Here is a 12,500-nt window from a genome sequence, read left to right as displayed (position 1 = left end):
GCCTGGGAACACCAAATGCTGTTGGCAATAACGTTTTAGGCGCCTAACAGCTGGAGTGAACAGCGCTTCGGATTCGTAGTCCTGAGGTTCCGGGTTCGATCCCCGGTGGAGGCGGAGACAAATGAGCAAAAAGTTTCTTTCACCCTGATGCCCCATGTTCACCCAGCAGCAAATAGGTACCTGGGAGTTAGACAGCTGCTTCGGGCTACTTCCCGGGAGGGTGTAACAAAAAGGAGGCCTGGTTGAGGATCGGGCCGCGGGGACCCTAAGCCTCAAGACAATCTCAAGATTGGGGTTGTTGTTGCTTAAGATTAGCTACTTGGAACAAAAAGTTCCAAGTAGCACGGCCTATGGTGAGCCCGTAGTCAAGATAGGAGAAAGGGAAAGCTTATGTGTCTCATTAGGTTGTAAGAAGTACAACTCCACCTATCATGATTGTAGCCAGATTAGTGAATCAAGATGTGTCACTAGGAAGGTTATAGATTGGATTAGAGAGCACCTCTTTGATAAGAAACACTTGGAAGGTTATAGATTGGATTAGAGAGCAACTCTTTGATAAGAAACACTAGGAAGGTTATAGATTGGATTAGAGAGCACCTCTTTGGTAAGAAACACTAGGAAGGTTATAGATTGGATTAGAGAGCAACTCTTTGATAAGAAACACTAGGAAGGTTATAGATTGGATTAGAGAGCAACTCTTTGGTAAGAAACACTTGAAAGGTTATAGAGTGGATTAGAGAGCAACTCTTTGATAAGAAACACTTGAAAGGTTATAGAGTGGATTAGAGAGCACCTCTCTGATAAGAAACAAGGGATTATGGTGAGGGAAGAGGCCTCAAGAGTAGAAAGTTGCAAATCAAGTACCACAATGACCAGTAATATGGCCTCTTACTGTTACTGACATATGCAAATGAAGAAGTTGATGCGTTTATATCGATGTCTGCGAACGATGCAACATTTACTAACACCGGGAGAACACAGGAGTATTTTTTACAGTTAAAAGTCCCTGAATAAGCTTCAGGGACGGACAACTTCAACCCATATAAAAGTAAGGTAATGAGAATCTTTAAGTCAAACTCACAGGAAGTGATGTGGTGGAGGCTGACTCCATACACAGTTTCAAGTGTAGATATGATAGAGCGCAGTAGGCTCAGGAATCTGTACACCAGTTGATTGACAGTTGAGAGCCGGGCCCAAAGAGCCAAAGCTCAACCCCCGCAAGCACAATTAGGTGAGTACAATTAGGTGAGTACAGTCAATGAGAGTCAATGTGAAGAAATGAATCTTTCATATTCATTAAATAATGGGAAATGAGGAAAATTACATCCTTAAACAGAAAATGAAAACAAGTTAAGAGCTGGCACAACCCCAGCATGACGCCGGAGGTTCATGTAAACAATATCCTCAGCACTACATGTACATTTGACAAACAAAAAGGTAGCGTTTAGGAACCTACAAAAGTCCTTTCTACGACATGCATGAACCTCGTGCTGAGATAGACCATCACCCACGCTGGCAATTCCCGCCTAAAGAAACAAAGCCAAACTTGATCAAGAACAAGAACTGTGAGGATTGAACTCTGAGGAGAGGCTAAGGGAACTAATCTCCAAAACACACAGAAATCACAATAGCGTGATGCATCAATGAACAAATCCACATGTAAATTCAGTTGAATTTCTGGTTGCAATTCTTATACCATGTCGTAGCTCAGTCGATTAATCCAGCGTCTGGGATGCTCTCGGACGCAGGTTCGAATCCTCGTCACGGCCCTTGTGGATTTGTTCTTTAATTTCCAAAACACTGCGAGAGACGGAATGATGAAGACATTAGAATTTTCAGATGAATAGAGGTTGACAAAAAGGACTCTTCAGTGTAACGCAGGTTACAATAGGGATATATATAGGATGGAAATTTCAGGCGTAGATATTTTACAGGGATGTTAGAACATTTCACTTGAACAAATCCACAATGGCCGGGATGAGGGTTCGAATCTACGTCCGAGAGGATCCGAAACGCTGCCTTAATCGACTGTTCCACGACATGGTAAAAGTACATACCCTCATCACGGTCCTTGTGCATTTGTTCATTTGATTTTGAGTTGAACAAACCGGAAAACTATTTTCAACTTTGCAAAGATAAACTTAAGTAACCCAACCTAACATTCCTAAGCCTAATAGACGATATCTGAGGCGTAATATAGTACATGTGTGTACTATATCAGGCCTAGGAATATTTAAGTTCGTTTTTTAGCTTCATTTTTTCCGACTATAAAGTGAATAGTACAAAATTTGACTATCTAATTGCTTAGAACGTCAACCTTTGCACTATGGTGCACAGAGTTACAAACACCACTATGTAAGCAGGAGAATGGGTCACATAATTAGTCAAGACAGCAAACAGGGAGGACGGAACTCGTGAGACAACTGACGGTTGGAAAGGCACCATTCTGCAAGCACATTTAGGCGAGTACATTTAGGAGCGCGCCTACGCCCGCGTGCACACCCTGGCACACACACACACACACACACACACACACACACACACACACACACACACACACACACACACACACACACACAGTAAATAAGCTTGTTATCTAGACGACAAAACTGCACTAGAAAACAGAATCTGGTCTCGGAAGTATTAGAGATGGTGACTATGTAGACGTGGTGCCCAACCACTTGGGCTGGACGGTAGGGCGACGGCCTCGCTTCATGCAGGTCGGCGTTCAATCCCCGACCGTCCAAGTGTTTGGGCACCATTCCTCCTCCCCGTCCCATCCCAAATCCTAATCCTAACCTCCTTCCCAGTGCTACATACTTGTCATGGCTTGGCGCTTTCCCCTTGATAACATTCTTTCTTTCTCATTACAAGTCAATAATCAAATGACTGTACGTCGCCCCTTGTTGCTAATGTCAACACAAGGGCTTAGTAATGAGTCAGTCTTCAAGGCTAAGGGTCACCCTAGTCAAGGTCGAAGGGAAGGGAACTATCAGGGTGAAAGCGCCAAGCCATTACGACTATATAGCACTGGGAAGGGGTCAGGATAAGGATTGGGGATGGGACGGGGGAAAGGAATGGTGCCCCAACCACTTGGACGGTCGAGAATTGAACGCCGACCAGCAGGAAGCGAGACCGTCGTCCTACCGTCCAGCCCAAGTGGTTGGGTTGGTCAAGGTCGAGCTAAACGTGGAACAAAAAAGGGCTTCAGGAATTTAACTTGGTGCCTTAGTAATCAACAAGACGATCTTAGACTTTGTGTTAATTTTGCGACTTTCTCAACGGCCTTGTTCAGCTCTTACCTTAGTTAATCTCTTATATAAATTAGACTTTGTAAGACTTTCTTCCAGTTGAGATTTTATGTCCAAAGTTCAAAACGATCACAATATTTAATGTCCTTACGAGCATATATATTAACCCCACTGTGACCCCACCATGACCCCACCATGACCCCCACCGTGACCCCACCGTGACCCACCACCGTGACCCACCATCGTGGCCCCCACCGTGACCCCACCGTGACCCACCACCGTGACCCCACCGTGACCCACCACCGTGACCCACCACCGTGACCCCACCGTGACCCCCACTGGGACCCCCACCGTGACCCCACCATGACCCCACCGTGACCCCCACCATGACCTCCACCGTGACCCCCACCGTGACCCCCACCGTGACCCCACCGTGACCTCAATGTGACCCCACTGTGACCCCCACCGTGACCCCACCGTGACCCCCACCGTGACCCCCACCGTGACCCCACCGTGACCCCCACCGTGACCCCCACCATGACCCCCACCGTGACCCCCACTGTGACCCCCACCGTGACCCCACTGTGACCCCCATCGTGACCCCCACCGTGACCCCACCGTGACCCCCACCGTGACCCCCACCGTGACCCCCACCATGACCCCCACCGTGACCCCACCGCGACCCCACCATGACCCCACCATGACCCCCACCATGACCCCCACCATGACCCCCACCATGACCCCCACCGTGACCCCACCGCGACCCCACTGCCTGCAAGTCCTTGCTTCTCCAAAGCATCTATGACATATAATTAGGTCACACCTAGCACCATAACAACCCAAACCCTCTGTCCAAATAATATAAATATACACAGCTTGACACAGTCGAACCACGACAACTTGATGTATCACTGACAGCGTATAGAGGCCGGGGTCAAGGCATGTGCCCGGGGGGGACTCCAAGAACGAGCGTTCGATCCTACCGCATGGCCTCGATATGTTCTTTTACACAACTTTCACTATTTCGTTGGTTGAGGAGACTTGTCCTGAGGGCGGTACACCCTGTCAAGAGAGCCTGAGAGAGGTCAACATTACACAACTGTCAACAACGTTCCCCTTACCTCAGGGAACACATGATACCACTGTTGGGCCAGTGTGGTGTACCTTATATGTGTCCAGTGTGGTGTACCTTACATGTGTCCAGTGTGGTGTACCTTATATGTGTCCAGTGTGGTGTATCTTGTATGTGTCCAGTGTGGTGTACCTTTCATGTGTCCAGTGTGGTGTACCTTACATGTGTCCAGTGTGGTGTACCTTTCATGTGTCCAGTGTGGTGTACCTTACATGTGTCCAGTGTGGTGTACCTTATATGTGTCCAGTGTGGTGTACCTTATATGTGTCCAGTGTGGTGTACCTTACATGTGTCCAGTGTGGTGTACCTTACATGTGTCCAGTGTGGTGTACCTTACATGTGTCCAGTGTAGCCTCACTGCGTCACTGTAATCCTAACTCATTCCTCGGGCACTGCTCTTTACTCATGTAGTCCTCGCCACAGATGTATCAAACAACATCATGTGGCTGTAATCCTCACCACAGATGTATGAAACAACATCATGTGGCTGTAATCCTCACCACAGATGTATCAAACAACATCATGTGGCTGTAATCCTCACCACAGATGTATCAAACAACATCATGTGGCTGTAATCCTCACCACAGATGTATGAAACAACATCATGTGGCTGTAATCCTCACCACAGATGTATCAAACAACATCATGTGGCTGTAATCCTCACCACAGATGTATCAAACAACATCATGTGGCTGTAATCCTCACCACAGATGTATCAAACAACATCATGTGGCTGTAATCCTCACCACAGATGTATGAAACAACATTATGTGGCTGTAATCCTCACCACAGATGTATCAAACAACATCATGTGGCTGTAATCCTCACCACAGATGTATCAAACAACATCATGTGGCTGTAATCCTCACCACAGATGTATGAAACAACATCATGTGGCTGTAATCCTCACCACAGATGTATCAAACAACATCATGTGGCTGTAATCCTCACCACAGATGTATGAAACAACATCATGTGGCTGTAATCCTCACCACAGATGTATCAAACAACATCATGTGGCTGTAATCCTCACCACAGATGTATCAAACAACATCATGTGGCTGTAATCCTCACCACAGATGTATCAAACAACATCATGTTGCTGTAATCCTCACCACACATGTATCAAACAACATCATGTGGCTGTAATCCTCACCACAGATGTATCAAACAACATCATGTGGCTGTAATCCTCACCACAGATGTATCAAACAACATCATGTGGCTGTAATCCTCACCACAGATGTATCAAACAACATCATGTTGCTGTAATCCTCACCACAGATGTATCAAACAACATCATGTTGGTGTAATCCTCACCACAGATGTATCAAACAACATCATGTTGCTGTAATCCTCACCACAGATGTATCAAACAACATCATGTGGCTGTAATCCTCCCCACAGATGTATCAAACAACATCATGTTGCTGTAATCCTCACCACAGATGTATCAAACAACATCATGTTGCTGTAATCCTCACCACAGATGTATCAAACAACATCATGTTGGTGTAATCCTCACCACAGATGTATCAAACAACATCATGTTGCTGTAATCCTCCCCACAGATGTATCAAACAACATCATGTTGCTGTAATCCTCACCACAGATGTATCAAACAACATCATGTTGGTGTAATCCTCACCACAGATGTATCAAACAACATCATGTTGCTGTAATCCTCCCCACAGATGTATCAAACAACATCATGTTGCTGTAATCCTCACCACAGATGTATCAAACAACATCATGTTGGTGTAATCCTCACCACAGATGTATCAAACAACATCATGTTGCTGTAATCCTCACCACAGATGTATCAAACAACATCATGTGGCTGTAATCCTCACCACAGATGTATCAAACAACATCATGTTGGTGTAATCCTCACCACATATGTATCAAACAACATCATGTGGCTGTAATCCTCACCACAGATGTATCAAACAACATCATGTTGGTGTAATCCTCCCCGCAGATGTATCAAACAACATCATGTTGGTGTAATCCTCACCACAGATGTATCAAACAACATCATGTGGCTGTAATCCTCCCCACAGATGTATCAAACAACATCATGTTGCTGTAATCCTCCCCACAGATGTATCAAACAACATCATGTTGCTGTAATCCTCACCACAGATGTATCAAACAACATCATGTGGCTGTAATCCTCACCACAGATGTATCAAACAACATCATGTTGGTGTAATCCTCACCACAGATGTATCAAACAACATCATGTGGCTGTAATCCTCACCACAGATGTATCAAACAACATCATGTTGCTGTAATCCTCCCCACAGATGTATCAAACAACATCATGTTGCTGTAATCCTCACCACAGATGTATCAAACAACATCATGTTGCTGTAATCCTCACTACAGATGTATCAGCCAGTGATCACTGTGTACTTATATTTGACAATATGACACAACTCAAAACAACTGTCATCAACCACCACCATCACAACCACTACCACCATATCCATGCCGACTACCACAACCACCTTCCCATGAGACAAGTGGTCATGGGAACCGGATTACATGACAGTGAGACAGTGTCTGGAAAATGAACAGTGGAAGAAAGACGAAAAACAACCCAAAAAATGATGGATCAAGACAAATGGAGATGAAAAGAGGCTGAAGACAGTGTCATACCAACCATACAGGAAAACGTAGAGGAAAATATTTCCTCTACGGACATTTAGAAAAATGTCCTACAAATGTGGAAAATGTCCACAAAGTGGACATTTTCAAGAGGAAACTAGATTTATTCCTCCAAGGAGTGCCGGACCAACCGGGCTGTGGTGGGTATGTGGGCCTGCGGGCCGCTCCAAGCAACAGCCTGGTGGACCAAACTCTCACAAGTCGAGCCTGGCCTCGGGCCGGGCTTGGGGAGTAGAAGAACTCCCAGAACCCCATCAACCAGGTATCAACCAGGTATATAATAACCCATGGTTCAATATACCCGGGAAACACAAACCGAACTGTCTCTATTTTCCGCTTGTTACAACTTGTAATAAAGTTGTTACATCTTGGCTTAACGTGTTTATGACGTATTAGAACGTTGTTACAACTTGCTGTATTGGTTGTTATAACTGGTTAGGAGGTGTTAAAACTTGTTCGAACGTTGTACCAACGTCGTAGTTTCGGTGTGTGTTTGGCGGGTATAGACAGTGTCAAGAAACAAAAAACAAAGTAGGAGGGCGTGGAGGAAGTACAGAGGTCAAAGGGCACAAACAAACCCGTATAGAAGGAACATGTACAGGAACTAAAACATATATATAAAAGTATAAACAAAATTATCAAAATAATATTGCTTCTAAAGCAAACAACAACTAAAACTTCTACATAGTCGGATAAGGAGTAACATGACAGGGAACATCCAGGCGACTAGATAAAGAAAAAGAGGAGATAGACACCCAGGAAATGATAAAGTAATTTCCGAGGAATTAAACACCAGTATCCATAGTGTTATCTTGAGGTTATCTTGAAATAATTTCGGGGCTTTTTAGTGTCCCCGCGGCCCGGTCCTCGACCAGGCCTCCACCTCCAGGAAGCAGCCCGTGACAGCTGACTAACACCCAGGTACCTATTTTACTGCTAGGTAACAGGGGCATAGGGTGAAAGAAAGATAGGGTGTTCCCAACTATGCCTGAACAGTTCCCAGTTTTTTTTTCCTATCACACACGTGGCCACACATTTACAATGCTAACCAGCATATATACATTTTCTTCTGTCCTCCATGGACAGGGTTAGAGATGTGTTAAACATACAGTTCAAGGGTTTATTGAACACTCAACCACAGAAGGTGATTCGGTGCTTTTAAAATGCTAAGCTAACCTACATACGTAAATACATACATACACAGATTTACGTATGCCCTACATAAAGTGTTAGATGTGTCTTTTACATAGTGTCATTTATGTACATTTACAAAGGTGAAATGTAATTCTGATCAGCTTCCATATATACTTTATACCCATACATATACATACACACACACATATATATACATATACACACACACATGCATTCACATACATTTGTCTCATTTACTCTGACAGGGTGAGATAGCTGATAAAGAAACTAGTGTGCAATTATGCACTTAATCACTGAAGGTGATGAAGGTGCTTTTACAAGCTCAGGTTTACAGCTCCCAGTGCTCCCAGTGCTAGGAGAGGCGGTAATCCCCTAAGTGACTGTTAAATACTAAGGTAACAGGAGAACAAGGAAACAACTAGCGCCACTAGATGAAGCTAAAGCTATTGGACCCAATAATGCATCACCATGAACGTTAAAGAGACAGCACAATCCCCTGGCTTACCTCTAGCAAGAATGGATATGGAGAAGAGGCCCTTCTTGAGGGTTATCTTGAGATGATTTCGGGGCTTTAGTGTCTCCGCGGTCCGGTCCTCGACCAGGCCTCCACCCCCAGGAAGCAGCCCGTGACAGCTGACTAGCACCCAGGTACCTATTTTACTGCTAGGTAACAGGGGCATAGGGTGAAAGAAACTCTGCCCATTGTTTCTCGCCGGCGCCTGGGATCGAACCCTACAGGATTACAAGTCCAGTGTGCTGTCCGCTCGGCCGACCGGCTCCCTTAACTACGGTTACAAAGGGGTTACAGTGAGCGTAGAGATCCAAGGTGGCTCTCCTCCTTCCACCGTCCAAGGTGGAAAGAGGTAACGAAAGAAGTGCCCCAAGGGTCAGTGCTGGGACCAATCATGATTCTAGTATATGCTAACGACCTGAGAGGAAATTAAGCCCTTCATAGTAATCACACACAGAGATCACACTAACGTGATGCATCAAATGAACAAATCCACAAGGGCCGTGACGAGGATTCGAACCTGCGTCCGGGAGCATCCCAGACACTAGTAGAACCAGACTTAGTAGAACTTCGGTTTCAACCCTTTTAACCCTGTCGTAGCTCAGTCGATTAAGGCAGTGTCTGGGATGCTCCCGGACGCAGGTTCGAATCCTCGTCACGGCCCTTGTGGATTTGTTCCTTCATAGTAATGTTTGAAGAAGAAGCAAAACAAATGCGAATAATTATGACACAGAGGGAAGGTCCCTTCAAGAAGATCTTGGCACATTATTAAGGAAGGGGTTTGAAAATGGCTACTAAAAATTAACCAGCCAAATGCAATGTTCTGTGGAATGTAAGAGGAGTGAGGAGACGTGTACAGCAGTATAGAATGAACGGGAGACAGATTCTTACTTCAAAAACGAAGAAAAAACCTGTGAAAAGACAAACCCAAAAATCTCATACCGGAAACCCAATTTAGGAGAATAACGTCAGCAGCATATGCCTGAGTGGCCAAAAACTCCTTCATAGCCTTCAAACACAAGGAGAACGGAGCTTTCCTGGTCCTACACATAACGTACGTGAGACCCACTCTTCAATATGCAGCCCCGGATTGAAACACCAAAGTACAAGCCAAAAAATGATATATATGCAATAAAGCTCATTCTTGAGCTGAAGGGCTTGAGTAATTAATAATAACTGATGGGATTGAACCTCATTACCGTAGAAGCGTGGGATTAGGGAGACACAGAGCATTACACAATTATTTGGCGACAAAGAAACATTTTTTCAAATGAGGATAACACAGAACGAGCTCATATTGATGGACACTACAGACAGAAGTGACTCACAGAGACACTCAAAATCGCTTGATTACTCATGCACGCACGCACACACGCACGCACGCACGCACGCACGCACGCACACACGCACGCACACACACAGACCTCAGGGAGAGGTTAGCTAAGAGTTAATCAACCCTGAATATTATTTCAACCATTAGCATAGTAATGGCTGCCATAATTTTTAGGTGAGGTGAGAAAGGAGTCTGGGTCTCGACGGAAGGTCACCACGCTAGAATGAAATATATAATATATAATCAAGTAAGCAGGGCTTACTTGATAGTATAGCTATGTCAAACAACAGGCGATAACTCCTTCTCACCCAACACAGCATTCACCTTCAGCTGCCTATGTTACTGTTCAGTTTGTTTGCTTTATAACTATGTAAGGAGACCGGGGAGCCGGTCGGCCGAGCGGACAGCACGCTGGACTTGTGATCCTGTGGTCCTGGGTTCGATCCCAGGCGCCGGCGAGAAACATTGGGCAGAGTTTCTTTCACCCTATGCCCCTGTTACCTAGCAGTAAAATAGGTACCTGGGTGTTAGTCAGCTGTCACGGGCTGCTTCCTGGGGGTGAAGGTCCGGTCGAGGACCGGGCCGCGGGGACACTAAAAGCCCCGAAATCATCTCAAGATAACCTCAAGAAGATGTAGGCGAGGAGTCACAATAACGTGGCTGAAGTTTGTTGACCAGACCACACACTAGAAGGTGAAGGGACGACGACGTTTCGGTCCGTCCTGGACCATTCTCAAGTCGATTGTGATCTCGAGTCAATTCCTTTTCACTATAGTAAAGTGTGACTCCACCCCTGCTGCTGTCTCTTCCAAGACCATCGCTGTCTACGTTATGGACAGTACGTGAATACTGTTAAGTTTGGACAGACGATGTCTCGGGTGAGCACACGAGCGCCTGGCTACGGGGAGGGCGGGTGTCAGAATACTCACTCTATGACGTAGTGACAGTCCTCGCTCAACCAGGTGCGGGATCGCTGACAAGGGAGGGAGTTTTTATGTGAAAGCGCCAAGCCATTGCGACTATATAGCACTGGGAAGGGGTCAGGATATAAGGATTTGGGATGGGACGGGGGAAAGGAATGGTGCCTAACCACTTGGACGGTCGGGGATTGAACGCCGACCTGCATGAAGCGAGATTGTCGCTCTACCGACATCATATGTAACCCGCTCAACGGGTCACATGACAGGACAGAGGTGAGGAAGGAAGGCTCGTCACAGCGCCATCTTGCATGATACAAAATGTGCACAACAATCAGATGAAACGCAATATGAACGTCACTACATAAATGAAAACATTGTAGCATAGACCAAATGTACATCTGCCGTCTCTCATGTTAGTTGTTGTTGTGTAAGAGCGAGGTATTTATATATCTTGAGTATATCTTGAGATGATTTCGGGACTTTAGTGTCCCCGCGGCCCAGTCCTCAACCAGGCCTCCACCCCCAGGAAGCAGCCCGTGACAGCTGACTAACACCCAGGTACCTATTTACTGCTAGGTAACAGGGGCATAGGGTTGAAAGAAACTCTGCCCATTGTTTCTCGCCGGCGCTCGGGATCGAACCCGGGTAGAGGCAGTGTGTTTGCGCTCCTCCAAGCTAGTCGCTTCACCTCTGCTGGAGAAGGTTGAGTGGATGGGAACTGTCAAGAAACAGAAGAGTGAGACAGTAAAAAGGGAGTAATAAATAAGCAAGAGACCTGAGACTAATAAGAGAGACAAGGAGCCTGAGGATGCTTCATTAAGATGGGAAGCAATACTCACGAGACATAACTATAGCAACGGGACCTGGATATTGCCAGTACAGGTTCGTATTAAACAAGAGCGGAACACTGAAAACAACATACTAAAAAGTAGAAAGCAACTAACGAAATAAAACACACACACATATACAAGGATGAGAAGGAGGAGAGAAAGAGGGAGAGAAGGGTGAAAACAGAGGAACTTCACAAGGAACGACAAATCAGGAAACAAAAGATAAAGGTGGAAAAAAAGCAACAGGAGGACTGGAGGAAGAATGTAGGAGCAATAGATCTTCGCCAAACACACAGCGAAACTACGACGTTGCTACAACGTTCGAATAAGATTTAACACCTCCTAACAAGTTATAAAAATCAATATAACAAGTTGTAACAACGTTCTAATACGTCAAAATCACGTTAAGCCAAGATGTAACAACTTTATTGCAAGCTGTAACAAGCGGAAAATAGGGTCAGTTATGGTTTATGTTTCCAGGGCGCGAGGCATCTTGCTGGGTGAGCTTTACTCAACTTAGAAACCTTCAATGATGAACACACTAAATACAAGACGCTCAACACGAAGGAGCTCGGCCACGGGCTGCACCACACATCAAAACAGACGAACATTTACAAATAACGAGATCATAATTGCTGCGGAGAGACTCCACCAGGTAGATAATGTTGCACAGATTAGTTTGCAAAAGTAGATAA

At 45.4% G+C, this 12,500-nt stretch overlaps 1 protein-coding gene and 1 pseudogene across 1 annotated transcript in view; both read left to right on the top strand.

Moving 5' to 3' along the window:
* The window catches only part of LOC138367331 (5S ribosomal RNA), a 119-nt pseudogene extending 92 nt beyond the window's left edge, over positions 1 to 27 (top strand).
* Positions 1 to 12,500, top strand: part of LOC138367233 (integumentary mucin A.1-like) — a 43,631-nt gene that overhangs the window by 26,509 nt on the left and 4,622 nt on the right. The gene's annotated exons all lie outside the window — the stretch shown is intronic.

Source organism: Procambarus clarkii, chromosome 21 (assembly GCF_040958095.1).
Source record: "Procambarus clarkii isolate CNS0578487 chromosome 21, FALCON_Pclarkii_2.0, whole genome shotgun sequence".
Lineage (NCBI taxonomy): Eukaryota > Metazoa > Arthropoda > Malacostraca > Decapoda > Cambaridae > Procambarus > Procambarus clarkii.
Note: the sequence above shows the minus strand (reverse complement) of the source record. Positions and strands in the feature narration are given on the sequence as shown.